The following is a 5,922-nucleotide window of genomic DNA, read 5'->3' on the forward strand; positions in this document are numbered from 1 at the left end:
AGGTTGAATCACTTGCCCACATAACATAGCTGGCACATGCTTGGAGCATGGATTTGAGCCCAGGTCCCCAAAATTCCAGAGCCAGTGCATTTAACCAGTGTGCCCCCAGTACCCTGTTCAAGGCTTGATAAGTAGTTGATTTCAGTAGAGTCTCTGAATGATTGAATGAATGAATGAATGTGTTAATGTTCTCCTATGGCCATTCTTAAATTAAACTCTCCATCTTACTCTTAGTTCTTTCTTTCTGGCATATGTGATGATTAAAACAAAATGTCTAAGCTTAAATGGGCCTGGATTCAGATCTGGGCTTTCCATGTCACCCTGGGAAGGCCACTTCCCTCTGAGCACCAGCTTCATTCCCATTAAAATGGGATACTATTAGTGCTTTCCTTTCTCCCAAAAGCAGACCACAAGGCAACGATTCAAGTGCTAGTAATCCATGTGGAGGCACAGGAATGCTGGTAGAGGGGTGGAAAAGTGAGACAAGAAGAAGAAGAAGATGTTTTCAGGCGTGTTAATTACCACTGTGGGCAGCTGGGGCTCGATCGTGCTGGGGTTTCTGGGAGCTGGGGTTTCTGGGAGCTCACAGTGATACACCACCTCCCAACTCCCATCAGCCGTTGGTTGAGGGCTGCTGGGGTCGGGGGAGTGGTGTTACTTCTCTAAAACTTGCCCACCAGAGAAGGCCCTCAGACAAAGAGGTGCAGATGCTGTGGGGGAAATTGCACCACGGTAGTTAGTTAGATCTGTGGGATTATAGGCAGGGCAATAGCAACATCTCTGCACTCTTAGCATCAGTGTGTTCCTTAATCCACTTGGAGAACAAGCTCTGGCACATATTAAGTACGCAATCAGTGGCAGCCGCAAGGGGCCTCTTCCCTCTGTGTGATACAAAACAAGTGCCCTTGGGGTTTGCTCCTTAGAACCCTGTCACCAATCTACAAGCAGTGATGTGGTCCTACTGAGTGCCAGGGGCTGGGGTACAGCAATGAGTATAGCCATCATGGTCCTAGCCATACAGCCTTCATGACCCTTCCTGGCTGACAGAAGGTGAGTGAGAAATGATAGACACACATCTGGTAATGACCAGGGCAGTGCCTGGAGCAGTGAGGATCCTGAGAGCTGCTTTATTCAATCCCTTCACTTTACAGAGAGGGACGCGTCCCAGAGCACATGGCTTTGGGAAGCAGTGCCGAGACTGGACCCTCATCCAGTGCTCTTCTCAGCTGTTTTCAAAGTGGGTGTCACACATGTGAAGGGCATTAGGCAAACCCTCCAGCTGGGATGCCTAGTGATTATTTTTGTAACACAGGAAACATGTTCAGCAAATGGCTAAACAGAAAGTCCATGTGTGGGGACTCCCTCCCACACAAGATGATTTTGCTTACAAGGGGCTTCAGCGTCCCTGGACAGGCATCTGGTAAGTCCATGCCTGCAGCTTCTCAGGGGATGAAAATTTAGAAATTTTATGAAACAAATGCATGAGAGCAAGGATCTGACCTCCCATGCCCTGGGCCAGTTGTGTGGCCTTTGCCTGCTCTCTCTCCCTCTCTGATTATGTGTCCTCATCTATAAAATGGGGACTGTGAATGAAATGATGGACATGAGAGTGCTTTGGAGATGAAAGTTGCCTATATCTATTGGGTAGGGGAGTATTATTACCATTGTGGTTGACATCGTTGTTGTTAGGAATGGTGTGACATTGGACCAGCAAGTTCCTCTCTCTAAGAGTCCTCTCCCCTCGCCATTGGCTGTTGTCATCTCCAAAAGACCAGGAATGTGAAGGCAGCCCCCTAAGACCTGCAACCATGGAATATGACTTTGTCAGGCTTGGAAAGAACCATATATAGTGGGGAACCCCTTGTAGTGGGGAAACTGAGGCCTGGGGAAGGAAGAGGACTTGCCCAATGCCACCCAGCCTCAATGGCAGTCAGCTTTGGCCCACAGACTCACTGCCCACAGCCCTCCCCCACATCTGCCAAGAACTGTGTTCACTCTGGCCCCTCTGCCCCCCACTGTGCTCCGAGCACCATTCCCATCCCCATGCCCATATAATTGACCAGCCCCCAGACAGGGAAACCTGGGAGGGTGCAGGCCTCTTGCTGCTCAGTTCCCGGCTGCAGGCGTGTTCCCTTCTGTAGCAAGTCAACATTTCTGCCTCTGAGTTGGTGTGTGGCAGATGGCTCAGCAGAACTGAGCCTCGGTTTATTTTTAACTCAAAGAGGCCATCGCACAAGTGCATTGCTGATGGGGGACATCAGGTCTGGAGCGTCAGGCAGCAGTACCTACTGGCTTTAAGAGCCACACCTTCTGGCTTGGCCACCTTTAGCTGTGTACCTTCAGATATGGGGTCTTACCTCTAACATCCTCATTCTCTCATTTGTAAAATGGGGCAGTAAGACCGATAGGCCATCCCTCATCAATCTGATAAGCAGGAGGCTTCATAGTGAGAGAGGATGAAAGGTATGGTGGGCGAGGGGAGGCTTTCGGGACTGACTTCTGTCTTGGGAGAGAGGAAGTGATGGGAAAATGGGGACCTCAGAAGGGAGGAGTCCCCAGAAGGTCCTAAGTCAGGGCCTGAAGTGGAACTGTCCAAGGTGCTGTCCCTCCAAGCCCCCATGGAGGGGCTGAGTGGCCCCAGTTGTGGAGAGGCTGGTGGCTGGGCAGAACCAGGCAAAGTCCAGGGACCTGGTCCCTTCCTCCATTCTCAGTAGGGGACCCTACACAGAGGCCCTGGGTGGTGTGGGCCTAGGGAAGGAGGAATTGGGCTGAGTTGGCAGAGGGGCTCCCTGAGGGGAGCTTCAGTCCAGAGACTGAAGGCTGGGAAGGAGGGGGTGTGCTGAGTGCTGTCTGATGCCTCCTTCCCACCCTCTCTTGTCCCCTAGTGGAGTCAGGCTCATGGGGGCTTGTCAGACAGGCATCTTCAGCCTTGAGGGAATTGGATAATCATTTGAGGAGACAGGGCTGTGAGCGTGCTGAGAGATGGACAAACCGATCTTCCTGTACTAATGTTCCATGTGCTAGTATGTTTTCCCATGCGCATGTTTACTATAGAAAACGGGTAAATACATAGACATTTTATAGAAGAACGAAAAATCTTAATCCCACCAATGTTGACATCTGGGGAAAACTATACCTTTCAATGTTATATCTTTCAACATTATATCTTTTTTCTATCTATACTATAAATATAATAAGCTTCTTATTGGGGTCAGGAAAATTGAGATCCTATTTCATTTCCATTCTGTACTCTGCATTTTTCACTCAAAGTTATTAAAATTTTTTCCCTGGGTCATTCAAAATTATTTAAAAACATGATTTTTTTTATTTTTTTTATTTTTAAAGATTTTATTGGTGAATTGGGGGGATGGGAACAGTGCTGGGGAATTGGGGGAAGGGGGACAGACAAGTTGCTGTCGTTTTGTTCTTCAGTCTAATTGTAGAGGATGTTGCTTCACTGGCCCAAGTTGGCACCATCATTGCGCTCTTCCCGGATGAGGCAGATCAGTCGCCGGCTTCTGGACGGCNACCTGCTTCTCACGTGCCCACAGACACCAGTTGCAGAGGGGGCCTTTTGACACATTTCAGAGTACCGGAAACAGGTCTTGTGGGAATCCCAGCTCTGCCTCCAGGAGCTGTGTGACCTGCTTCCAGCCTCAGTTTCTTCACCTGTAAAATGGGCATAAGCACAGGTAGTTCTAAGGATGTGATGAAGCAAAGCACATAAAGGGTTTGGTGGAGGGCCGGGCACAGAGATGGTGCTCAGAGTGGGAGGGTCCGTATTGCTTTTCTGATGTTCAGTGTTTAAGGAGTCTTTGAACCTGGTGGAGGGATGGATTTGCTCCCCACCCCAGGAACCTGTATCAGCACTTTTGGCTCTCTTCTTCCAGCCACGTGGCAGTGAGGGGGGTTAGCTGAGGAAAGCAATTCCCTCCATGCCCCACTCACCTTGGGGAGGAGAAGGGACCTCCCTTCTCCCTTTACAGAGCAGCTCCACAGGGGCGAATTTGTCAGGTTCCATGGTGATGCCTATGTGGTTTCCCACCCACACTCCTTGCCAGCACTGTGAGTCACCACCGGCACCGAGGTGGCGGTGGTGGCCATGGGAAGGGTGTTCCCTCTCCGGCTGCAGAAATGCTACTGCAGGATTGCTCCAGAAAACCAAAACCAGGCCCCGTGATAAGCACGGCTACCCTTCTTATGCAACTTCTGACATTGTTCAAAAGCAATGTTAATTTTCGTAACTTCCATTTGCCCAGGGCCCTAGAGAGCTGGCCCAGCCCAGACCTGATCTTCTGTTCCCAGCAGCTCAGGCAGAGGCTCATGTCCACATTTGACAGCTGAGGAAACTGAGATGTGCCCGAAGCCACATGGCTAGGACACTCCCAGCCAGTCTCTACACCAGCCCTCAAAACTCCCCCCACTGGCTATCCTAAGTAGCTTTCAGAACCAGAGGCAGAGCAACACAGGTAAATATGATACATTTTATTCTTTTTCAAGTGAAATATAATTGTTAGCAATTATGTCCCATTTCTGGGCTGAAAGTTTGAACTCTGATTTCTGATAAAAAGAAAGAAAAATCTATTTCTGTCCTATGAGCTAATTACAAATCAGAGCTGAGCTCTAGGAGGCTGTATGTAGGGGGAGAGCGGGAGTAGAAAATATTTGCATAGTCATTCGGGTGATTTTGCATGTCGGCTGGGTGATTTTGCATGTCGGCTGCCTTCAGCTGGAGTCCTCTTGATGAAACACTTTTGCTATCTTGCCCTGGCTGGAAAGAAATAACCATAAATGAGAGTGAATGGGACAGAAAGGGTCCACATGTATCCCCACCCACCTCAGCCCTGTCTGAGCCTTAAACTTGCTTGACCCGAGTTAAGAAAAGCCAGACTGCACCTGTCAGCCAAGGGACCAGCAGGCCGAGTGGCATCCTGCCAGCAGCCTGGCCTGCTTGGGGTTTGTGCTCTGCGTCAGGCCTCGGCAACTACGCATAACAGCTTCCTTCTTTCCCAGAGCGACTGTGAATGTTTCCCCTTCGTCTGCACCATGACCTCACCGGGCATGGATTTCCTACTATTTAAAACTCTTCTGCCACCAATTCTGTAGAGTTCAGGGCAACGCTGCTCCTCGCCATAATCAAAAAAAGTGTGTAATGTTGGTGCCTGGGCAGCCTGGGTTCCTGGAATGGACACCCTCAGTCTTGGCAGAGTCCCTGCAAGATGAATTTAGGGATATCAGAACCTGTATCCTAGGTGACTTTCACTGGAGCATTTCACTGAGAATGTGTCCTTCTAGAAGGGATAAGAGATCTATACCTCAGATTGCACTAAATTAAAAAAAAATCACATAGAGAAAATTGTGCTTTCTGAAAATGAAGAAACAAAAATCTGATCTATAGAATTAGGATCCAATTTATTTCTGTGTTAAATAGAAAAAATACACAAAGGAAAAAATAAAGGCATTGTTATGTAGTTAACCTAATATTGACATGATCGAGAAGAAAACCACTAGCCTGCAGCAAGGAAAAGTGCTCTGAACTTCAACATGATGCTTATTCTTCAGTAAAGTATCTTGTCCCCTTTCTGCTATTCACTCAGGTTCTAAGTCTCAGAAGAAGTTACTATGTCTTATCCGCTTCCCTTGGAAATAAATATTTATTGCTTGCGTATTGTTTGCAACTCTCCCATCGTTCTTTCTAATGGGACGTCAGAAGCTCTGTTCTCTGTGGCTAGCCAGCAACAAAAGACCCGTTTGGTCTGAGTCCCCAAGAGCTGTCTTGCAATAGAAGTCATTGTTATTATGGATTCCTTGGACCTTATAACAGAATGTGACCACGTTGCAAGATGTTAGAAATCATGTGAGATTTGGAGTCAAACCAACCGTTTACTTGTTAGATGGCCTTGAGCAGGTGACTTAATCTCT

At 48.3% G+C, this 5,922-nt stretch overlaps 1 protein-coding gene across 3 annotated transcripts in view; it reads left to right on the plus strand.

Annotated features, from left to right (window-relative positions):
* Positions 1–5,922, plus strand: part of ATP2B2 (ATPase plasma membrane Ca2+ transporting 2) — a 300,569-nt gene that overhangs the window by 70,127 nt on the left and 224,520 nt on the right. The window lies entirely within an intron of this gene.

Source organism: Hipposideros armiger, unplaced genomic scaffold (assembly GCF_001890085.2).
Source record: "Hipposideros armiger isolate ML-2016 unplaced genomic scaffold, ASM189008v1 scaffold_152, whole genome shotgun sequence".
Lineage (NCBI taxonomy): Eukaryota > Metazoa > Chordata > Mammalia > Chiroptera > Hipposideridae > Hipposideros > Hipposideros armiger.